The 25,558-nt window shown below is 43.4% G+C and overlaps 1 protein-coding gene across 2 annotated transcripts in view; it reads left to right on the forward strand.

Annotated features, from left to right (window-relative positions):
- The window catches only part of sif (guanine nucleotide exchange factor still life), a 945,217-nt gene that overhangs the window by 642,694 nt on the left and 276,965 nt on the right, over positions 1–25,558 (forward strand). The gene's annotated exons all lie outside the window — the stretch shown is intronic.

A 25,558-nucleotide genomic window follows, 5' to 3' on the forward strand; every position in this document is an offset into this window, starting at 1 on the left:
ATATGTATGTCTGGTATTTATTTTGATTATTTTGAAGTTCTGATAAGGATGAGCACCCACTTGCCCTTCATACTGTCCTGCCATCCAATCTCTCTCTTTCTCTCTCTCTCTCTCTCTCTCTCTCTCTCTCTCTCTCTCTCTCTCTCTCTCACACACACACACAGTAGTTGAGAGATCAGTTGTTTATGCTTGTGTGGGGGGAAGTGATTTTGAGTGTGTGTGTGTGTGTGGAGAGAGAGAGAGAGAGAGAGAGAGAGATAGAGAGAGGGGGGGAGGGTTCGTGAATGATTAAGAGTGGGGGATAGGAATGAAAGTGAGAATTGTGAGGGAGTGGAGGGAAGAGGAGGGAGGGGATAGGAGAGGAGAGGAAGCGAAAAGCTGAAAGAGTGTTATTCTCATGCCCCTCCCCTCCCCTCCCTTACCCCACCTTGGTTTTCACACTGCTGTATAAACCTTCTTTGTTTCTGTCTCCCCCTCCTTCTCCTTCCCCCTCCCCCTCCTTCCCCTTCCCTCCCCTCATTCTCCCCCTTCCGTCTCCCTCAGTCATCTCCCTTATTTATACTTCTTTCATTCCCTCCATCCCTGCCCCTTCTCCATTCTCCCCCCCCCCTTCTCTCTCTCTCTCTCTCATTTCTCTCGCTTTTCCTGCGTTTCTTCTCATCATTTTTCTGGCAATTGTGTCTTTATATACCCATCTTCACCTTTTCACTTTTCAGCCTCCCATCTTTCAACTTCACCCCGCTTTCTTCCTTCTTCTCCCTTTCATCCGTTCTTTCTCTCCTTCCCTTCCTTATCCCAGTTTCCTTAACCCCCTTCTTCCCTCCTCCCTCCCTCTCTCTCTCTCACTCTCTGCTCTTCATTTCCTCCCCTCCTTTTCAATACCTCCGTATCGTCTTCCCGTCTTTCCCTTCCATATTCCTCTCTCCTGAACCTCCTCTTTCCTCCCTCTCACCTTCCCCTCTCTCTTCTCAATTTCTCCTCCCCCTCACCTCCATCTTTGCCTCCTCCCTCCTCCTTCTTTCCCTTTCTTTCCTCATTTTCTTCCTTCCCTTGACCTCCTCCTTTCTCCCACTTTCACTTCTTTTCTCCCCCACTCCAATTTCCTCCTTCCTTTCCTTCTCACCTTCATTTACCCCCCCTCCATTCCTCCATCTCATCGTTCCTTCTTCCTTCCTCTCCCCGTCTTCGTCCTTCCTCTCCATCACACCTCCAACTGTGTCTCCTCTTCCTCCCTGTCCTCTTCCTTTCTTTCTCCCTCCAGCACGTTCTTCCTCCCCCTCTTCCTCTTCGTTTCTCCCCCTCCCCACTTTCTTCCTCCCTCTCTTTCTCCTCCTTTCTCCCCACGTTCATCCTCCCCTCCTCCGCATCTGCAACTTTGCCCTCCCCCCCCCCTGTAAACTTGTGTCAGCTCACCTTTACACGAGTTGGATAGGGTGACAAGCCAAGGGTGAGCTCCAGTCGCCCTTAGAACCCTTTAAGTGGCATAACAGGGACGTTGCACCTATTCCTGAGTGATTTATTCTTCGTAGTATACACTAGAGGTTTCTCTGTGTGTGTGTGTGTGTGTGTGTGTGTGTGTGTGTGTGTGTGTGTTATTTATATCGTTTTTTTATCGTTTAAATATGGACACGGTTTACATTACTAGAGGATATTAAGATGAAACGCCCAGAATAAATAGCAAAGGGGAAAATGTTACGAAAGATTCCGAAGCCATTCAGAGAGCGACCTTTAATCCCACCTCACGTGCCCCCTCCCACTCTCGCTCTGTGGGATCTGTCTATCTATCTGCCTGTTTATTTATCTATCGAGTTACTAATTAGTGTGCGAACGGGCGTGTGTTTGATGTCAGGTAGGGACAGGTAGCAGTTTATTTTAATTTCGTTAAGACGGGGTTACTGACCTGCCACAAGAGCCACCCACATATAGATAGACAGATAGATATATTTATAGTCAGTCAGTTAGTTAGTTAGTTAGTTAGATAGTTAGTTAGTTAGTCAGTCAGTCAGTCAGTCAGTCAGGCAGGCAGCCAGTCAGTCAGTCAGTCAGTCAGGCAGCCAGTCAGTCAGTCAGTCAGTCAATCAATCAGTCAGTCAGTCAGTTCAATCAGTCAGTTAGTCAGTCATTCAGTCAGTCACTTCAATCAGTCAATCAGTCAGTCAGTCAGTCAGTCAATCAATCAATCAGCCAGTCAGTCAGTCAATCATTTTACATTTTACACTCTTACATATGAAGGGAATGTGTATATAGAGTTTAGCATAACGTATGCTCATTATTTTAAACATAATCTTAGATCTAACAGCATCAGTAACACTCAAAATCATATTCTTAACACCACACATATGTTGTAAATAGCACTGACTTCCTTAACAATAAAAACTTCGTGAATAACATAAACTTCTGTCCACAAATATTCATCGATTTCACAGTATCCCATATACATCTAATTTTAATCCAGGTAATGATTAAAAAGTCATTAATCCGCACATTGTACAGGTATTACGATGATTACCAAATCTCTCAACGCAGCTTCAATACGACCCAGAGAGAGGCCGAACAGAACTCTCTTTTTCTTTTCTTTGTTGGCCAGCTTCATGCTGCCCTTATTGTTAGTCACGTTTTCTTTCTTTCTTTCATGTATTCTTGTATTCTTTCTTTCCGTCTTTCTTATTTAATTGTGGCAGGCACTTCTACCCTTCAGAATTAACCGATTCCGACCATGCCTGGTCACAATGGCTAGCCTATGATCTAGGGTTTTGGTTGCCAGGCAACTATTTGTTACCCAACAACGGCCGAAAGCCCGCTTCTTTCGTACTTTTCACATTTTGAGGTGTAGAAGCATTTCTAATGAGTGTAGAAAGCTCTAACTTCTTCAGACGTAATCTTGAGGACATTCCTTATCGGAGGTTTGCCATCCATTTTCCTCTCTCTCCTCTAGTTTTCGAGTGGCAACCCTGTGAAGACTGGCCTCAGCATCCCTAGCAACCAGTACCGGTTTTCCAAAATTGCCCCTCTAGTTCCCCAGCGGCTTAATGAAATTGAATGAAAGTTTGCATCCTTATAGACATTGACTAGTACTGCAACTCTCAACCGTACACCTTTGTGCTTCATTGGCCAAGTCAGGGGTCACAGGTCATCAAATGCGAAAGTGGTGAAAATAGCCAAAATCATTACTATACTTGCGCGAAATGCTAAGGCTCCGAAGATTATTAAGCCAGGACCATGATTTTGGGGTGGGATGTTGCACTGGAGTACCTCCATACAAAAGTGACATTTAGTGTCGAAACTCACTTCCAGTCGCTGGCAGTGCCACCTAGAAGTTGTACCTTTAGTGGGCCATTCTACGAATTTCAAGTTCCCTAGCTCCACAGTGGGTGGATGAAAGTGAATGGAACTTTGCATGTTTATAGACGTTAATGAATACTACAAGGGTGCTTCGTACATGCATGACTTATATCCGCCAGGGTAGGTGTATTGTGGCACTGAGTTAGTATACTCTGTGGATATTTTAGCTTCTTTCCAATGCTCTGAATCATTTTTAGTTCATCACCTAAAAATTCTGGGTCTGAAATTCTATATACTTTCATGTACACCATCAATTGCAGAAAATATGAAGTGCGAGAAAATTACAACCTTGCTCGCGTGAAATGCTAAGACTCCGAAAATTATAAAGCCAGGGCCATGTTTCTCGGGTGGAATGTTGCACAGGAGTAGCTCCATATAGAAATGACTTTTAGTGTCAAAACTCACTTCCCGTCGCTGACAAAGCTTGGTCCACTTAGAGCTGGCCACTGCCGCCCACCAGCTTGTATCTATTATTCTCACTTTTCTGTATTTTCTTTTTGTCTTTTTTAAGTTTTTCCTTTCTGTCTTTTTCCCTCCTGAAAGGAACTTTATTTTTCATTTTTTTTTTTTCTCAGCTGGACAACTATTTTGGTTATACTTTTTTTTTCTCGCCATCCCTACCGAACAGAACTTTTTTTTTTTTCTTATTCTGTACCAAGGAGAAGTTTTTTTTTTTCTCTTTCCTTTTCTCTTGTTCTCTACTGGAAAGAAACGATTTTCTGGCCAGAACATTTTTTTCTCTCTCTTCACTAAGAAGAATATTTTTCTTTACTTTTCTCATTTTCCCCAACGAACGGAACCATTTTCATTTTTATTTTCTCATTCTCTCCGCTGGACTCACCTATTTTTCCATTTATTTTTAGCAGAAACAATTTTTTCCTATTTGTCTACATAAAATTTTTCTCCCTTTCTCCTCTTCATTATCTCCTCTTCTCTACAGGACAAAACCATTTCTTTCTTTCATTTTTCTTTCTTTTTCTTTCTCCTCTCGTGTGGCTGAATATCGTGGTGAATAATGCAGAGCTTCAGGTAACACTGTATTGATGGCGGGATATTTCACGTTTATAGGTCACTGCATTTATTGGGAAGAGTGATGGGGGGGAGTGGGGAGAGGGAGGGGAGATGGGGAAAGGTAGGGGTTGTGATGGTGGTGGTGGTGGTGGTGGAGATGGGGGATAGGTAGTGGTTGTGATGGTGAAAGGGATGGATGATAATGATGGTGATGGAGATGATGAATATGTTAGTAGTGAACACTGTGGATGTAAAGATGATGATGTGTGTGTGTGTGTGTGTGTGTGTGTGTGTGTGTGTGTGTGTGTGTGTGTGTGAGAGAGAGAGAGAGAGAGAGAGAGAGAGAGGGAATAAAAAATTGTAGAGGGGGTGCAATGGGAGGTAGAGAGATTTTGAGAAAAGAGGAAGAGGAGAAAGTGATTAGGTTTGGAGTGGTTGGGTGGAGAGAGAGAGAGAGGCGGGAGGGAGAATTTAGGGATAGAGTAAGTAAAGAAAAAAACGATGGAAGTAAAGACGGAAGAAGAAATTAGTAAGAGGAAGAAGTCGAGGAGAGAGAGAGAGAGAGAGAGAGAGAGAGAGAGAGAGAGAGAATGGAAATTTACAAGGAGGAGGAGGAGAGGGAATTAGAATTGAGGAGGGGAGAGAAGAAAGAATGGAGAGAGAGAGAGAGAGGGGGGGGGAGTGAATGAAGAGGATAAGGAAGTACTTGAGGAAGGGGAGGAGAGAAGAAAGGAGGTAGAAGGGGAGAGGGTTGGGGAGTGTGAGAGAGAGGGGGGGAGCAAATGACATGAAGAAAGGGAAGTAGAGAGAGAGAGAGAGAGAGAGAGAGAGAGAGAGGGGGGGGGGGGAGAAGAGGAGATGAAGGAGTAGGGGAAGGTGGGGGTGGAGAAAGAGAGAAGAGGGAATGAAGAGGATATGGAAGTATTTGAGGAAGTGAGGGAGGAGGGAGGGAGATAGAGAAGAGGAAGAGGGGGGCGGAGGAGGAGGGTGTACAGGGAACTTTCTTTTGTTTGTTTGTTTATTATTTTGGGTTTGTTTTGTGGAGATAATTCTCTCTCTCTCTCTCTCTCTCTCTCTCTCTCACTCATAGCCTCCTCCTCCTCCTCCTCCTCCTCGTACTTGAAGACGAAGTGGAAAATGTTGAGGAGGGAGAAGGAGAGGAGGGGAGGAAGAATGGAGAAGGAGGAGGAGGAGGAGGAGGAGGATAAAGATGTTAAAGAGGGGAGGAAGAGTTAGAGGAATATGAGAAGAAGGAAGGGGAAGAGAGGGAGGAAGAGATGGAGGGATAGGAGGAAGAGAAGAAGAGATGGAGAAGTAGGGGAAGGAGGAGGAGGAAGAGGGGGAGAAAGAGATAGAGAAGTATGGGAGGAGGAGGAAGAGGGGGAGGAAGAGGTGACCTTGGGTGGAGAAGGTGATGGAGAAAGAGTATCGATCTGCATGTCAAGCCCCCCCCCTCTTTCTCTCTCTCTCTCTCTCTCTCTCTCTCTCTTTGTTCGGGAGAGAGGGGGAGAAAAGGGGGTGGAGGAATGGAGGTGGAGAGCAAAAGAAGTGAGGAAAGAAAGCGCTTAAGTAAAAAAAAAAAAGAAAAAAAAAAGAGGAAGAGAGAAAATGGTGAAGGAGGAGGAGGAAGTAAAAGAGGGAAAGAGGAAGGAAAGAAAGGGAGAAGATAGAGAAATAATGAAAATAGGAGAGAGAGAGAGAGAGAGAGAGAGAGAGAGAGAGAGAGAGAGAGAGAGAGAGAGAGCTGTATTAATATCTCAGCACTCACGAAGTATTTTTTAGGGGGCACTATTTTTAGCAAGCAATATTCTCAGTAAAGAAAACGGGGGTGGCTTGTTGACTTAGTAGTAATAGTAGTAGTAGTAATAGTAGTAGCAGTGGTAGTAGAAGTAGTAGAATCCTCCTCCTCTTCCTCCTCCTCCTTATCGTCATCATCATCATCATCATCATCATCATCATCATCACTTTTACCATAGTTAGTATACCTTTTCATTTTAATTGGAGAACGGTCCTGTGTCCCTCATTCCCTACTCCGAGGCGATTTATTCATTGTTAAGCTGAGGGAAAGCACCTGTCATTCGATTTAAGAAAATGTATGTACCATTTTGAACACATATAATATCGATCCACTTCGTTACGATAAATAAAGAGACGGTGAACACTAACTTCTGAAACCCAGTGTGGTGATATTGAGGACCCGGGATATGTTTCAGAATGATGTGTACGAGTTTCATAATTGATCGCCTGAAAAATGGATCACACCTGTATCTTTCCTAGAAGCAGGTGTGATTTTTGCGTAGACTTTTACCAGACGATTTAGGTGAACGAATCTGTATGAATCAGTGAGACGATTTTATTCACCTGAGCGAAAAAATATGAATCAGTGAGTTATATATTATGTATCTCGGGTCCCTTTCATTTCTTTTCCCATAATTTTTCGTACTAGACGATTTTAACTCCAGGTGATTTAATTCAGGCAGGGAAGTATTAGCCTGTGGGAGATTGGAGAGAGGGCAGGTAAAAGTGTGAGAGTAATCAGGGTTACCTCTCTCTCTCTCTCTCTCTCTCTCTCTCTCTCTCTCTCTCTCTCTCTCTCTCTCTCTCTCTCTCTCTCACACACACACACACACACACACACACACACACACACAGAAAGAGAGAGAGAGAGAGGAACATCACTCGTCTTTCACTGATTATATATTCGGAGTAAAAAGTTCATTCACCTCTTCATCTCACGTTCATTTCCTGCTTAATATTCCTGAGCTGATGAGGGATGGGAATGCCGCTCTGCCTTTGTCCTCACATCTTTTCACCTCACTTTCCTCTCCTAGCCAATATTCCTAAGCTGAGAGAGGCTTGTTAATATTCTTCACCCTTTTCTGCTTTACACATTCCTCTGCTAGCTAATAATCCTAAGCTGTTAGAGGCTTGGTAATTTTCTCAACATCTTTCTACTTCACACATTCCTCTGCTGGCTAATATTCCTAAGCTGAGAGAGGCTTGATAATATTTTCCATTCATTTTTCTGCTTTACACATTCCTCTGCTGGCTGATATTCCTAAGCTGAGAGAGGCTTGATAATATTTTCCACTCATTTTTCTGCTTTACACATTTCTCTGCTGGCTAATATTCCTAAGCTGAGAGAGGCTTGCTAATATTCTCCCCCCTTTTTCCTGCTTCGCACATTCCTCTGCTGCCTAATATTCCAAAGCTGAGAGAGGCTTGGTTTATTTCTCCACCTGCTTCACACATTCCTCTGCTGGCTGACATTCCTAAGCTGAGAGAGGCTTGGTATGACTCTCTTCCCATATATGATCCACTGTGATATGGTGCGTCAGGGAGGGAGAAGATGGTCATTCCTTAAGTGTGAAGAAGACGCAGTGGAATAAGTGATGAAATTTTGTCCATGAAGGTAAAGACGATGTGGAGAAGGAGCATCGGAATGTGAGGATTAGGTATAGGGGTGTGTGGAATGACTCTCTTGAAATATTATGATGGAGTGCGTTTGGAAGTGTATGTGTGAGGAAGGGGTCGTGTGTGTGTGTGTGTGTGTGTGTGTGTGTGTGTGTGTGTGTGTGTGTGTGTGTGTGTCAGATATAGGCTACAAGCTCCCATTTAAAATAACAGGTGGACTTTTGAATATGCATAGGAGAGAGAGAGAGAGAGAGAGAGAGAGAGAGAGAGAGAGAGAGAGAGAGAGAGATGAACCAAACAGGGACCTCAAATACATCACTATACAATTACATTTAGCGCACGCACACACACACACACACACACACACACACACACACACACACACACACACACACACACACACACACACACACACACACACACACACACACCACTCTGGAAGACTGTACCAGGGGAGCAGGATTTGTTTTATGGCAAGGGGCAAGTGTGTGTGTGTGTGTGTGTGTGTGTGTGTGTGTGTGTGTGTGTGTGTGTGTGTGTGAGAGAGAGAGAGAGAGAGAGAGAGAGAGAGAGAGAGAGAGGAAAAGAAGAAAATTGAGAGTAAAAGGTAAGGAGACAAGTAGGGAGAATTATCTATGTACGTGAGGCAGTGTGTGTGTATGTGTGTGTGTGTGTGTGTGTGTGTGTGTGTGTGTGTGTGTGTGTGTGTGTGCGCGCGCAAGAATGGAGACATTTTTCAAGTCTTCTCATAAGAATCTCGGCCAGGGGTGAAAAGAGCCGAGATGAAATATGGCAGGGAAATTGCATAGAGTTTTGGCACAAGTATTTCTAAGAGTGGAAAATTGCCTTAAGTGCCTGTGCGCTCTCTCTCTCTCTCTCTCTCTCTCTCTCTCTCTCTCTCTCTCTCTCTCTCTCTCTCTCTCTCTCTCTCTCTCTCATTTCACTGTCTGCGTCCGTGTGTACTTGTCTGTACGTATTCACCCGTCAGTTTATGTCTACATGTACGTCTTTTATGCCCAGTCCTGTGTCTTCTTGCTGTCTGTGTCTGTCTGTCTGTCTGTAAGTAAAAATATCCAGTCCAGCTCAGAACGAAATCTCTTTTAACAGGGAGAGTGGCATTCTGGTCTTCATATTAAGAACAATAAGGCTTTGTTTAACGTTCATTCTGTTGTAGAGGGGTATTTTAGAGAGGGAGAGAGAGAGAGAGAGAGAGAGAGGAGGCGGAGGGAGGGAGGGAGAGGGGGAATTTTAAAGGTAAAGAAAATGATGGTGAGAAAGAAAGGTTGACAGGGCGAGGAGAGGGAGATTGGATGAAAGAGAGAGAGAGAGAGAGAGAGAGACAGACAGACAGACAGACAGACAGACAGATGATGAGACAAAGATAGGGAGATGCAGCGAGACAGAGTGAGACAGAAATAGTGAGAGACCTTGAGATAAAGGGTGAGAGAGAGAGAGAGAGAGAGATAGGGAGGGACAACAAGACACAGGGTGAACTAAAGAGAGGGAAAGACAGAAAGTCATAGGGTGAGAGAGATAAAGAGATAAAAAGACAGGGTGAAGCAGAGAGACAGGGAGACAGCAAGACATAGAGTGAGACAGAAAGACAGAGTGAGACAGAGATAGACAGAAGAACATGGTGAAACAGAAACAGGGAGAGACAGAAAGACGTAGGGTGAGAGAGAGAGATGGGGAGAGGCAGAAAGACATAGGGTGAGAGAGAAACAGGGAGAGACAGAAGGGCACAGGGTGAAACAGAGAGATAGAGAGAGACAGCGAGATAGTAAGAAAGAGAGAGAGAGAGAGAGAGAGAGAGACATAGGGTGAGACAGAGAGATAGAGAGAGACAGCGAGACAGGGTGAGAGGGAGGCGCTCTGAAATTAACTGTGGCTTCGTTGGCGTTAAAGGTGGTTGGTCGGAGCGCAGGGGAGGGGAGAGAGACAGGGGAGGAGGAGAGAGGGGGAGGGGAGAGATGGGGAGGACGAAGAGCGTAGAGAGACAGGACGTGCTATGGCAGGGAGGAGGGAGAAGGGAAGCGGATGGGGAGAAGAGGGAGACTGGAACGAGTGCGTGGGGAGGTCGTAGGGAGGGGGAGAGATGGGAGGGAAGGGGACTGGATGGGGGGGAGAAGAGAGATGGAAAGGGGAAGGGGGTGTTGGGACAGGGGACGGGGAAGGGAAAGAGACAGACTGGAACGAGGGGAGGGGATAGGAGGAGGTAAACATAGGTAGGGAGAGGGAAAAAAAAAAGAAAAACAGGATGATGGCTATGGATGGGAGGGAAGATGGGAGAGAGAGAGAGAGAGAGAGAGTTGGGGGGGGGATGTGGGAGTGAAGGTGAGAAACAAGGGGAATAGAAAAGTAGGCTAAGATAAGAGATATTGGCGAAGGAGAGAGAGAGAGAGAGAGAGAGAGAGAGAGAGAGAGAGAGATGGGAGGTTGAACAACGGAAGGGAACGGCAAAAAAAAAAAAAATAAAATAAAAAATCGAACAGCACAAAGTATGATGATGATGATGATGATGATGAGGAGGAGGAGGAGGAGGAGGGGGAGGACAAGGACGAGAAGAAAATAAATGAGATGAAATGCTGAATACTGTAATAACGACCCAAGAGTACTTAGAAAAAGAGAAATGGAAAAGAAAAAAAAAAGAGAGACAGAGAGAGAGAGAGACAGAGAGAGAGACAGACAGACAGACAGACAGACAGACAGACAGACAGACAGACATAGAGAGGGAGATGAGGCAGAAAAAATGATAAGGTAGCCGAAGGTCGGAGAGAGAAAGAGGTCAAAGGAGGGAAAAGAGGAGAAAGAATCCGGGAGATAAAGAGGAAAGAAAGAAGAGAAAATAAGGGACAGACGAGAAAAAAGAGAGGGGTGAAAAGACAAGAAAAAAAGAGTAAGAGTGAAGATAGGAGATAAGGAAGAAGTCTGAAGAAAAGGAGAAAAGATGGAGATATCAAGGAGAGGATAAGGGTGAGAGGTGACTCGGCGGAAAAAAAAAAGGAAAAACGAAAAGTCAAAAGTCCTAGAGCAAATGTCGGAAGAGATGAGAAGAATAAAATTGCAAATAAAGAAAGAACGAGAAAAAAGAAAGGGAGATATGAAAGAAATGAAGAATGTAGATGATGTGGCAAAAAAAGTTATAGCAGCAAAAAATAAAATAGTTTAAAATAAAATGACATGATAAAGCTGAGAATATAAACTTGAAGACAGAAACAAAAACCAGAGAAGTGACTATCCTCAGCAGCCTCGCAGAAGTGAGTAAATTCAACGAGTTCGTGTTGCCACATTTCACTAAATATGCTCATTTGGATGGTTCGACGTTTGACGCAATAAAGTCCTTTAAAAAAAATTAAATAAAAAAAAAATGAGGAAAGTTTCTGGGAGTACTTGCGTAAGAAATATTTTGTGTCAAGTTTGAGATGTATTGGTGAAGAATTTGGTGAGTGGCACCAAATTGAAAGCTACTTGGAAAAATAAAGAGAAGAAAGAAACCAAGCAAGTACAATACTGTGACCATCATCGTGTGGAGAAAGTGATTAAGTCAAGATATAAGTAGATAGATAAACGAATAAATATAATGTCAGTTTTGGGCATACAGCTCCCTTATCTTTATTTACATGGGGGAAGACAAGAGAATGAACGAAAATGAATAGGAAGAGGTGGAGGGGGGAAGACATGGTATAACAGGAAAAAAAGATTAGGAAAACAATAAGATACGAACAATAGGAAGAAAAACAGAAGCAAAAATTAAGAAATACAGCTGACAAAAAATAAAAATAAATAAATAAAAAATCACATAATATATACCATGTCTTTGTAGATGTAGGTGGGATAAACAGAAGAAAATATAGAAAGGAATGAAGATTGGACAACATAAAATAAATAACAAGAATTACAGCCTCGAATACAAGAAGATAAATATGAAAAAAGTGTGATTTAGGGAACAGTAAGACAAGGTAGAAAAGAAAGAAGCCAGAAAGATGTAGCACAATGAAGAAAGTAAGATGTAGCCTAGAACACTTCAAAATTATTCCATTACCCATTAAAGGAGAAGATGGAAAGAAAAATAAAAGAAACGAAGGAGGAAGTAGGCCTGAGAATGAAAATAAAAGACAGGAAAAAGGAAAAGAAGATAGCAACAGCACCAAAGAAAGAAATATAGCTACGAATATCCCCGAAGAAGATCATATACCCGGACAAGTAGCAACCTCTATCTTTGTTTACTAGGGTTTCGGCGTCGCGCTCTCGCCCCTTCTCGCCAGATCTCGCCCCGGGGGAATCAAAGATGGCTGCCTTCCAGATGACTCCTGTTGTCTTGTGGGCCCCTTGGGAGTTGTTGTTTTTTTCTTTTTTTTTTTTGAAACTTCAGGAGTGGATATTGTTCTTTTCTTTTTTCCTTTTTTTTTCCTTGGACATGGTTAATTTTCCTGTATTTTTTTCCTTTATTCCTTTGCTTCATTTCGGTCCTTGTGAACAGCTTTTCTTTTTTTTTTTTACTGTACGCTTGGGAGTGGTTAACAGTTTCTCTCTCTATCTCTCTCTCTCTCTCAGCACTGGTGAATGTTGGTAATTTTTTCTTGATTTGCTAGATAAATCCAATATACTATATCCTTTGTGTGTGTGTGTGTGTGTGTGTGTGTGTGTGTAGTGCAGCCAAAATTGGAGAAAGGAAAACTTGGCAGGATGGTTAAAATTGGGTCCTACATAGACCTGTTTCAATTTCATGTCGATTGTCCCAATGGTGATGCAATACACGCACGTGGAAGAGGCGGGGCATTTTTGTGGAGTTTCATACGTCTTGGGAGAGAGAGAGAGAGAGAGAGAGAGAGAGAGAGAGAGGGGTTGTACATCTACACTACGATGTCTGTTACTTCATTGATGCTACGTACAGACGATTTTTATTCAGCAGTATGTGATGGTAGCGGAGATGGTGGTGGTGGTGGTGGTGGTGTGGTTGTGGTAGCTGTGGTAGTAGTGGTAGCTGTGATGGAGGTGGTGGTAGTGGTGGTAGCTGTGGTGGTGGTGGTAGCTGTGGTGGTGGTGGTGGTGGTAGCTGTGATGGTGTTGTGATGATGGTGGTGGTAGGTGTGTGGTGGTGGTGGTAGCTGTGATGGTGTTGTGATGATGGTGGTGGTAGTTGTGGTGGTGGTAGCTGTGGTAGTGGTGGTGGTTGTGGTGTTGATGGTAGCTGTGATGACTATGATGGTGGTGGTGGTGACCGCTCAAAACGGCTGTCATATGGAACAAGTGTTTTCTAGTCCTATCGGGTCACAAAGCACTTGCCCCAAAGCGAAGCGTGGTTAAGAGACGGCTTTAATTTGGACAAGAGCTGAGTTGGCCCGATAGAGCAGCGAGGTGTTGTCTAGAAAAGCATCGATTCACGACTACTCGGTTTTTCGTTTGGTAAGCAATCCCAGTTACGACCTCCTTTCCGTTAGTAGAAGAGGTAGAGGGTGAACAAAACCATAAGCTCACGAGTATACAAAAGTGTGTGAAATTAAGGGAAAAAAAAAAAAAAAAAGTGTCCTAGAGGCATGGCTGTTATTGCTGCTAATTTGGAGATCGTTTTTCAGGCCATTTGTTATTCGTGCAGCAGGAAATTAAAGGTACACTGGATATAGAGCCCGTCCGGGTAATCTGGCTGGCTGGCGCACTGACCCTTTGTCCTGCTGGTTAATTCGGCTGGAAAGTGGCATACGCTGGATTTTTTTTTTTTTTTTTTTACACCATGCTACTCGAGTGCGTCATTATTATCCCGATTTTCTTCAGCCTAGACTAGATCACTTGTACTGAAGTGATAATTAATGACGGCTGTATATTACACATGTTTGAAAAGACTATCCTCAGGTGAATGTAATTACCTGGAGATGGCAAAATATGGTATAACACCCGCCATCGAATTGAAAAGCTAAATTGCAGTACTTACCTGTTTGCACATATACTGAAAAACCACACCTTAATTAGCTAGTCAGGTTAAATAAAAACTAACCAGCAGCCAATAAACTGATGGTCGGTGGAGTAGTAAACAGGACTACCCGATGCTCTGGTGTACGGTGTGTTGGCAAAAGACGCTGGTGCCTGAGGATACCTGCATATTGAGTGATTTTTACAGCAGCCTTTTCCGTGAGAGCAGAATATAGTGGTACTGCTTTATGAGAGGAGGACACCTGTAATCCGGTGTAAGGAACATTTTTTTTCTTTCCTCTGTTCATCTGTAAAAATAAAAATAATAATAAGTAGAATAGCTGTGCTGGTTAATGAATATAATCTGGTGTATGGAAGTTTTATTTAATATATCTTTCCTTCCACTGTTCATCTTTTTGTAAAAAAAAAAAATCTCTGCAGGGCAAGGGTTACTCTTTCAGTGCGATGACGGAATATAATCGTAGTTTATTATACCACTATCTGACTAGCTAAAGGAAGATGTCTTGTAGTGAAGACGGTGAGAAAATCTGCACAACCCCCATCGCTTCCACAGTCCACTCTTAAACCAAAGAATATTGTTTGGTGATAGCAAGAATAATTTGGAAAAAAAAAAAAAAAAAAAACTTTGGGAATGAACTACATCAGCCCGAAGGCGTAATTCATATTCTTGCTACTACCTGGTGATTTTCCTCACTTTAAGAGCGACTGTTCGAATCGGATCGTTTAAATTTGGCATTCATTATATCCTTGACTAATAGTTTTTTGTCAGTTAAGAAGATTGTGTGGTAGTAGGAACTTGAAATAGCCAACACAAGACGTCGTTATACAGTAAAGGTACTTTGAATGCGTAGGGCGTACATGATTTTAAGGAGAAACACAAACTTCTTCACGCTTCTTTTGCCCCAGGCCGTGGGGAAGGACCCTGGTTCGACCCTGGTGAGCCTCTGCTTACCACAAGGAGGCGTCGGTTCGTTACGTATTATATGCGCTGTGCACAATACCTGTAGGACGGCCACATAGCAGCAGTAGCTTACCTGTGATTGACGGGTCTGCTTTTCTAGACAGACTGAGGTTAGTCAACAAGAACAACAGCAGCGGCGATAATTAGTAATTCTTTAGATGTAAAATAAGTGTAGCGAATTAGGTTTTGGAGAAGAATATTAAAATGGGTAAGTGGGCTTTACTTTTTGTGGGAGATTAATTAAATATCATGATGGATTCACTGGAGAGTTTCACAATACAACAATGCCAGGATGAAAACCATTACGGAGAAACACTGAGGTAATTAATAGCGCTCGCCATATTTTTAAGAAGATAAATACCATGACAGATGCATTGGTAGTGATGCAATAATAGAATATAAACTGCTAAGAGATACAGCCCAGCGAGGAGAGTTTCATCACGTCGGAATAATGCCAGTACTTCATGTGTGCAGGGAAATGATGAGAGATTGCTGAGAATTTTTGAGCTTACGATGTTTTCAGGAGGTAGATTAAATGCCACGGGAGATGCATTAACAGTGATATAACGGAGAAATGATGCCAGTGTTTATGCTCTTGTGACATGGAATGATATACCCGTCTTACTCGAACTTGGCCTAAAATTGCAATCTCTCCATCTTGAATACTGGGTTGTAATAATAGATTATCACTAGAATGTAGTGCTAGTCATGAAGAAGCTCTGTAGAAAGGATGTAGAGCCACAGTATTTCTTACTCTGCCATTAAGTTCTGTGAAGTAAGCTACATCAGGACGAAAAATCGGGCCAGGTTAAGGTGAAACGAGGAAGTGGCTTTTTTTTTTTCTGCCGCCAAACGAATTAATATCAAGTGAGCATCTAGTAGCGAGGGGGTTAATGAAGGCCATGAATAACCCTTCCTATTTGAAAAGTCTCTGTCATTTTGAATAAAATCGTCTGGTAATGTCAAGCACACAATATGAAATACGTCATTGGATTCAACAAGGATGGATATGTGGGAGAGTGGTGATGGAGTGGATAGGCCGATGGACTTGGAACTGTATGGTCGCTGGTTCGATCCGGGACGTTAGTAGAGAATGATTTATTGATCTGAATTTGGTATCACCGTGTTTTCTGCCCTTCCGTATGGCCCCGCTGATATGTCATAAATGCACCATTACCAACACTAATAACCATAATAACAGATCTGAATATGGTATCTATCCCTATCGTGTCATACTAGAAATAAAGGGTTTTAGTCCCCAAGCTTCTTAGACGGATCACTACCTTGCCGTGGCGAAGAAGCTTTTGCATCCCAGTGATCAGTGGAGCTAGACTGGTTAGTTGCAACCATACTATACTGCGTTTATTTTTACTTGGCCTAAAATTGACATCTTTATCTTGAATGCCGAGTTACATTAACAGATTGACAGTAGATTGTGATGCTAGTCACAAAGAAGTGCTGTGGAGAGAATTTAGAGCCTTAGCATTGCCCCTTTTCTGCAGTTGAGCTGTGTGAAATAAGCATAAAAAAGGACGAAGATCTGGGCCAAGCTAGAGTAATAACACAATAAGGGGGTTCACTGTTAGGGATCGAAGGAGAAGTGTTCCCCTCCCAGTAAGTGCCAGCTGACATGTGAGGGCAACAGACTCTCATCCCTCTCTCCTAGATGAACAACTGAACCTCTGGAATGAACCCCTTCGACTGTGTCCTAAGGTGGATGTTTTTTTTATCGAACCCTTGGAGTTAGTCTTTTCCTCGACGTCTTTCACTGAGCCTGTTTGACCATGTCCTTAGGTGGGTGTTTTATTTAAAGGAAAGGAAATGCCATTAGATTTACAGTAGATTAGCCAGTCCTGTAATAGTAGAAAAAAGTCTGTTTCAGCTTCGCAGGGCGATTTTACAGTAAATACGTAAGGCTTAATTGTTTCTAAGGTAACTTGGATACTATGAGGAACGATACCTAAGACAGCATTTAGGTCAGAGAGAGAGAGAGAGAGAAAGAGAGAGAGAGAGACAGAAAGAGAGAGAGAGAGAGAGGGGGGGGAGGGGGACAGAAGAAAGGAGTGAAGAAGGGAGCATCGTGTGGGAGTGAGGAAGCAAGATAAGAGGTTCAATATGGTTTAGGAGGTGGCGGAGAGAGAGAGAGAGAGAGAGAAAATCCTTTGTGTGTCTGTGTCGGTCTGTCTGTCCGTATGTGTTTGTAAAGCAGATAGTGTGAGACGAGAGAGATAGGGGAAAATGAGAGAGAGAGAGAGAGAGAGAGAGAGAGAGAGGTATCATTAGAGCAGCTAGTGGGTCTATGTAACCTGGCCCACACAACGGTAGTGATGCCAGTTCTCTCTCTCTCTCTCTCTCTCTCTCTCTCTCTCTCACATGATCATGTCTTCTTCCCACTCTTTTCATCCCCACTCACTCCATTCCCTCCTTCCACTCAATATACTGTATATTTTTCTCATTCCCACTCATCACATACCTAACCATATTCTGTCTAAAATCACCCCCTCTCACCGTTGCCCACTCCATGCCCCCTCACCCAAATCCCACTCACCCCTGCCCACTCCATTCTCCTTCACGTCATTCCCACTCACCCCATTCTCACACCCCTACCCACTCCATTCCCACTCACCCCTACGCCATTCCCACTCACCCTATTCCACTCACCCCTACGCACTCCATTCCCACACACTCCATTCCACTCACTCCTACCCATTCAGTTCCCCCTCACCCCATTCCCACTCATCCCAGTGTACTCCATTCTCCCTCACCCCATTCTCACGTACCCCTTCCTACTCCATTGCCCGTCACCCCTTTCCCACTCACCCATTCCCATTCCATTCTCTCTCACTCCATTGCCACTCACCCGTACCTGCTTCATTCCCAGTCACCCCATTCCCAGTCACCCCTGCCCACTCCATTCCCACGCTTCTCAGCCCACTCCATTCCCACTTACTCCATTTCCATTCCTTCCACTCACGTTCCCAATTATTCCCACTACCTTCAAATCCTCTCACTCACATTTCCACTCATCTCCTTCCCATTCCCACTTCATTCCCACTCAGCTCATTCTCAGTCCCCTCGTACATTCCCGCTTGGTTCCCACTCAGCTCATTCTCAGTCCCCTCGTACATTCCCGCTTGGTTCCCACTCAGCCCACTCCTACCCCATTCTCACCCCAGTGGCCCCATTCTCACCCCACTCCCACTCACTCCAGTCTCAACACATACCCATTCAGATTCACATTCCCACTCACTTCCCACATCCCCACCACTTGCTGGTCTTATTCCCACTCCATTCCAACCACATTCCCACTTCATTCCCACCAAATTTCCAGTCTATTCCCTCTCATTCCCACCACATTCCTAGACCATTCCCACTCCATTCCCACCACATTCCTAGACCATTCCCACTCCATTCCCGCCACATTCCTAGACCATTCCCACCACATTCCTAGACCATTCCCACCACATTCCAAGACATTTCCCACTCCGTTCCTACCACGTTCCTAGACCATTTCCATTCCATTCCCATCACATTCCTAGACCATTCCCACTCCACCACATTCCTAAATCATTCCTACTCCATTCCTACCATGTTCCTAGACCATTCCCACTCATTCCCACCACATTCTTAGAACATTCCCAGTTCACTCTCACCATATTCCCACTTCATTTTGCCAGCGATTCCAGTCACATTCCCACTTCATTCCTACATCATTCCCACCCAATTTTCATCACACTTCCACTCCACTCCCATATTGTTACCATTCCATTCCTACTCCATCCCCTCCCCATTCCTACCCTCTCCACTCCCACATACTATATTCTCACTCCATTACCACTCCATTCTCACTCCGTTCCCACTCAGTTCCTGCTGAATTCTCACTCCATCCCCACTCAGTTCTCGCTCCATTTCCACCCAGTTCCTGTTGAATTCTTTTGCCATCCCCACTCAGTTTTGACTCAGTTCGCACTCAATTCCCACTCAATTCCCACTCATTTCCCACTCGACACCTTCAAGCCACCACAGCGAGTCAGAGGAAGACATGATCATAAACAAGGTTGTGTACGAGAGAGAGAGAGAGAGAGAGAGAGAGAGAGAGAGAGAGGTGCGTGTGAATGTGTATTTTTGTGGCTGTTTGAGTTGTGAGTAATTGTATGTAAATTAATATAGTTTTCATTGATATCCAGTACATCTGTTTACTGGTGTGTGTGTGTGTGTGTGTGTGTGTGTGTGTGTGTGTGTATGTGTGTGTGTATGTGTGGTGTGTGTGTGTGTGTGTGTGTGTGTGTGTGTGTGTGTGTGTGCGCACAGTTGTGTGAGCGCGCCACAGGATATGAGATGTCTGGTATATCTGTTATGAATGTGTGTATATTCATCCCAGGTACGTGTATGTAAGTTTCTCATGTACACACACACACACACACACACACACACACACACACACACACACACACACACACACACACACACACACACACACACACACACATGGAATTTACCGATGCAGCATTTCCATAACCCCCGTCTCCGCCAAAAGGTCGCGTAATACCCTTTGTCTTCTCCATTGTTTGATTCCTGTTTGCTGCTGTTTGCTGTTGCTGTTTGTCCTGCTTTATTTCTTCTTTATCTTGTTTTGCTGTCTTTGTTTTTTGCAAGGAAGAAAGAACCAAAGGCCAGAATCCCTGTCGTTTGCCAATCTTGTGGATATTATTTTCTTCCCTTTTTTCTTATCCATCCCTTGTCATGTTTTTTCTTGTTAAGCCTTTTTTCTTGTCGGTTTTGTTGTTTATTTTTATTGGTTTGTTGTTTATGCTATTTATTCTTTTGTTTAAGCCACGTTTTTCCCTTGTTTATACCGTTATTATTGTGGTATATTCATCCTATTGTTATTTTATCTGATAGTTTTACCTAATGTTTCTTCTTTTCGTTTTTTTTTTCATATTGTTTAGTGCACATTATCATAAGTTTACCCTTTTTCTACCCCAAGCTCTCCTCAGCCAAGCAAAACCGTGTGATGTGGGAAGAAATGAAATATAAAGAGAGTAATTCGTTCATAGGGATCATATTTGTTTATAGCGTGAAATGTGGCTTGACGATCCCGTAGACTGTACACATTTAGCCAGAGAAACCCCTCTCCGTTTTCTTTTTCCATTTTTTCTTTTCATTTTTTCTGTTGTGTTTCTTTGTTAATGGAGTGGATTTATTTGTCTTTACTAAAACTCCTACATAATGAAATAGTTACCATTCGCCCCTGGACGCCTGTCTTTTTAATCATGCCATCTCCTGACGATTTTATTCAGCTTAGGACCGACTTTTCGAGATGCAGAACACACACACACACACACACACACACACACACACACACACACACACACACACACACACACACACACACACACACACACACACACACACCACACACGTCACCTGGATTCATGAAGTTAATGAAGGTTATATCCAATCTCAGTACTACAGCTACTACTACTACTACTAATAATAATAGTAATAATATCGATTTGTATGTTATATATGCACTGTATTGTGGTATGAGAATGATTTAAGTAACACAGTAGAGGACGACTGCATGTAATAAGTATAATAAATTGCTTAGGAAGAGGTGTTAGGGAGCTTCCTCTTTAGCAAACAATGAGAGTTTGGGTTACATGTGTATCGTAATTGTCTGGGACTTTGTATTTATCTCTTTGTTTTGTTTTTCGCTTATTTCTCGTAGTTTGTGTGTGTGTGTGTGTGTGTGTGTGTGTGTGTGTGTGTGAGAGAGAGAGAGAGAGAGAGAGAGAGAGAGAGATTACCCAATGCGAGAATAATAAACACACCAAGAAAAGATAGTAAAAGTAATAATGATAATCGTACGTTTTAAGAGAGTGAGTAATAGCCTTATAAAAATAAATGATAAAAAATAAAAAAATAAATCCCTGTCCAAGAAACAAAAACATATGATAAAAAAGAGTGAATATATTAACTCAAAATTTCTCTCTCAAATCAAACTTTAAAAATAAAACTAATTATATGTATCATCTAACTTTGCTAAGAATATTTTTACATAATTTTAGTAACTTATCGACCCTGCTAATTACGTATACCTTACCCAGAAAAGACATATATATATAGTTGGAGGTGAAGTGTGTGTGTGTGTGTGTGTGTGTGTGTGTGTGTGTGTGTGTGTGTGTGTGTGAGAGAGAGAGAGAGAGCAAATATAATATGACTCCTGCCCTCCGGTGATTCTCATATGCTGTAAGTTGCTTGTGTGTGTGTGTGTGTGTGTGTGTGGTGTGGTACGAGAATGAAAGAGGGTTTGAATATGTGTGTGTGTGTGTGGTGTGGTGTGGTTCGAGAATGAGAGAGGGTTTGAATATGTGTGTGTGTGTGTGTGTGTGTGTGTGGTACGAGAATGAGAGGGGGTTTGAATATGTGTGTGTGTGTGTGTGTGTGTGTGTGTGTGTGTGTGTGTGTGTCAAGAATGCAGCCTCCTTTTGTCCCTGTAATTGTTAGCGAGAGAGAGGCAGACACGGAGGAAAGGAACACCAGGATGAGGAGAGAAATGAAGGAAGGGAGGAAGAAGAGAGAGAAGAGGAGGGGAAATACTGGAAGAGGAAGAGAGTAGTGGAGGGAAAGTGCTGGAGTTGGAGGGAGGAGAGAGAGAGAGGGGGGGGGCGAAGAGATGAAGGGAAGAAAAGAGATGTGAGAGAGACAGAAAGAGGAAGGAGGGAAGGAGAGAATGTGAGATAGGAAGGGAAGATCAGGGAGGATGGAGGGAGAGAATATGAGAGGGAGAGGAAAGGGGAAGGAGAAGGAGGGAGAGACTGTGGTAGAGGGAAGGGAAGGGAAGGGAGGGGGGGAAAGAGAGAAATCTTTAGGTGGATGGGAAGAATAGGGGAGGGAAAGAGAGAGAAAATGTGAGAGAGGGAGGGATGAAGAAAGAGAGAGAGAGAGAGAGAGAGAATGGATGCCGTCTGGGTAGAGGGATGAGAGGAGTGAGAGAGACATAAGGAGTCAAGAAGGAAGGACATAAAGCAAGGAAGAATGTAAATAAGAAGCATTAGAGAGAGAGAGAGAGAGAGAGTTTGGAAGAAGTGAGAAAAGAAAAGAGAGGATAAGAAGGAAGGAATTAATAAGAGAACAGGAAAAAGAATAAGAAAATATGGAAAGAAAAATTACTTGTGAAAAATATAGGAAAGAACAGAAATGCTGTTGTGAAATTTAAAGAAAAATGGCCATAGGAAGGACAAGGACAAGGAAGAGGGGAGTGAAGAAGAGGAAAAGAAGAGGATGGTTTGTAGGAGGAATAAGGAAGGAAGAAGTATGAAGAAGACAAAGAGCGTGAGGATGTAGAAGAGACAGAGTGAAGGAAGAGGAGTAAGAGGAGTAAATAAGAAAAATGAGGAGGGAAAGAAGAGGAGGAGGAGGAGGACGGAGAAGATTATGAAATGGAAAGTGAAAAGGAGGTAACAGATAAGAAGAAGGAGGAGAAAAATGTGAAGGAAGAAGAATGGCAGGAAGACGAGATGCTGATGAGGAGAAGGAAGTAGAATGTTAGTAAGGAGCACAAAGAGAAGAATGAGGAAGAGGAGGAGGAAGTAGGAGAGGGAAGAGAAGGAAGAAGAAGAAAGGAAGTAAGAAGAGAAGCGAAAGAGGAGAGAAAAGGAAGATGCAGGGGGAACGGAAGTAAGAAAAAGGGAGAAAAAAGAAAAAAAATAGGGAGGAAGATGAGGAAGGGAGAGAGGGTGGAGAGGAGTAAGAAGAAAAATTGGAGGAGGAAGGAGTGCAAGGGAGAGGGAAGAGGAAAAAGAGTGGATGTAGGAGAAAGGAAGGGGAAGAGGAAGAGGAAGAAGTTGGGGAGGAAGAGGAAGAAGAAGGGGAGGAAGATGAGGAGGAAGAGGAAGCTGAAGGGGAGGAAGAAGAAGAAAAGGAGCAGGAGGAAGAACAGGGAAGGAAGAGGAGGAGGAAGAGGAAGCTGACGGGGAGGAAGAGGAAGAGGGGGTGGAAGAGATGCTGTGATAAAAATGACATTATGGCGCAAGGAAGTGTGAAAGAGGATTGGGGATGATGTACACAGAGAGAGAGGGAGAGAGAGAGAGAGAGAGACGCACCAACAGCACGTTGTAATGGTGATGATGGTGTTTATAGTAATGAGAGTTATGATGATGATGATGATGATGATGGTTGGTGGTGGTGGTGGTGGTGATCATTAGGGTGAGGGTGGTAATGATGACGAGAGTGAAAAATGGTCATGGTCATGGTGATGATGATGATGAAGAAACCTTGCAGCTTCTGAGTGAAAAGTTTGGAGGTGTGAGTCTGCAACAAAGGTCATTGTGTGGGATGTGAAGCAAGCTCACCCACACACCTGGTGAATCAGAGAGAGAGAGAGAAAGAGAGAGAGAGAGAGAGAGAAGCTTCAAGGTGTGGGTGTGAATGCGAAAGAGAATGACTAAATGTGTATGTTTGTTTGACAGAGAGGAGGGGAGAGTAAAGTTCAATTTGTGGGCGTGTGAGAGAGAGAAAGAATGGCATTGTGTGTGTGTGTGTGTGTGTGTGTGTGTGTGTGTGTGAGAGAGAGAGAGAGAGAGAGAGAGAGAGAGTCAGTCAGCCACACTTCTTCGTGATTCACAGTCTGTCACATAAACAGCTTAACCAATAAATTTAGCTAAACAGAGAAAAATAAAACAAGATATACAGTATTATTCAAGATACACGAATTATATATATTGTTTGTGGATTCTTGGTAACATGCGCTTCAAGTATGTCTGCTGAAATTTTACTCCTGAAGTGGCCGAATCGGGGGGACGTAACTTAGAGAGAGAGAGAGAGAGAGAGAGAGAGAGGACGAAAATATGAAGGAGGATTAGGAGTACAGTTTTGTGTGTGTGGAGTGAGATTGTGGGGGTGAATGTTGGTGTGGATGTGAGTGAATGTGGGTGTGGGTAAGAATGTATGTGGTGGTGTGGGTCAAGGTGTGGGTGTGAGTATAGGAGTGGGTGTGGGTTTGAGTGTGGGTGTAAGTGTGGGTGTGGGTTTGAGCGTGGATTTGCGTTTTGTTGAGGGTATTGGTATGGGTGTGGGTATGTTTGTAGGTAGGGTTATAGATGCTAGTGTTGGTGTATGGGTGTGGGTATGGGTGAGGGTGTGGGTGTGGGTGTGGGCTCTCCTCCCTTGATCTATTTGGAGTGGCATGGAGGGCTATTGAGAGGAAGGAAGGAAGGACGATGAAGAGAGGGAGGAGGAGGGTGCAGGAGAGATGGAGGAGGAGATAAATGAGGGAGGGAAGGTGAAGGGGTGAAGGATGGAAGGAAAGCTGATGGAGGAAGGAAGGAGGAAAGTATGCTAGAAAGAACTGAAAAGAGAAGGGATCGATGGATGGATATGTAGATAAAGATGAAGAATGGAAAGGGGTGATTATAAAAGGAAGAAGAAGAGATAGGGTTGCAGTGGAGAGAGAGAGAGAGAGAGAGAGAGAGAGAGAGAGAGAGGAGAGAGAGAGAGAGAGAGAGAGAGAGAGAGAGAAGTTGAGGGAGAATGAGGGATAGCACAGGAGAGAGAAGGTTTAATTGGAAGAAAGAGAGAGATCAATCGAGAGTATGAAAGAAGGGTTAATGGAGGAGGAGGAGGAGGAGGAGGGTGATGGAGAGATAACAAGGAAGAGATAGTACCGATATGGAGGAGAAGAGGTAGTAAAAGAGAGAAAGAGGTGTTTGTGTGGAGGAAGAGGGAGAGAGGGAAGAAAGGAAATTAACACTGGTGATATGAAGTGAGACGGAATGTTATGAAGGCAGGTAAGAGAGAGAGAGAGAGAGAGGGAGAGAGAGAGAGATAATGAGTCCTTTGGGAGTGATAAAGTTGTGTAATTAATAAGGATGAATTACCTAGAATCCATAATGATGAATATAGTTTCTTCCGTAAAGAATTCTCTCTCTCTCTCTCTCTCTCTCTCTCTCTCTCTCTCTCTCTCTCTCTCACACACACACACACACACACACACACACACACACACACACACACACACACACACATTCCTTTCGTCCTCTCTCCTCTCTTCCAAGTCTCTCTTCTTACCATCCCTAATGATTTTACTCTCCTCCAGCCTCTTCTTCCCCCTTCCCTCCTCCTTCCTTCTCTCTTCTTCTCTCCTCTCCTTCCGATCTCTCCTTCCTTCCCCCCTTCCCTCTTTCCCTCTTCCCTTCCTTCTATATAAATGACATTGATGAGGGTCTAAATTGTAAAGTATCCAAATTTGCAGATGATACTAAAATAACCAGTAAAGTCACTTCAAAATTACAGTGGCAGCAGTTACAAAATGACCTTAATACTTTAGCAAGCTGGGCAGAAAAATGGCAAATGAAATTCAACACAGAAAAATGTAAAGTACTTCATATTGGAAGTAACAATGTCCATGCAAATTACAAAATGAACAATATTCAGTTATCAAGTACAGACAGTGAAAAGGATCTTGGTGTGATAATATCAAATGACCTAAAACCAAGCAAGCAGTGTACCGATGCGGTAAAAATTGCAAACAAGCTAGTGGGTTTTATTGGAAGAACTTTCGAGTTTAAATCGGAAAAAGTCATACTTGCCTTGTACAACTCGCTAGTGCGCCCCCATCTTGAGTATTGTGTGCAATTCTGGTCTCCGTACTACGGAAAGGACATTGAAAAATTAGAGAAAATTCAGCGAAGAATCACAAAAATGGTACCACGACTTAGAAACAAACCATATGAGGAACGCCTTGAAGAACTTAAACTATTTAGCCTAACGAAGCGCAGGTTAAGAGGGGACCTTATTGAAGTTTTCAAAATCATGAAGGGATATGACAACTTAGACATGAATAAATATTTTGATATAGACCGGTCGAGTCAAACCAGAAGTAATGGCTGCAAAATCATG

This window comes from Coenobita brevimanus, chromosome 76, assembly GCF_032717465.1.
Source record: "Coenobita brevimanus isolate Jiangsu-jjx chromosome 76, ASM3271746v2, whole genome shotgun sequence".
Lineage (NCBI taxonomy): Eukaryota > Metazoa > Arthropoda > Malacostraca > Decapoda > Coenobitidae > Coenobita > Coenobita brevimanus.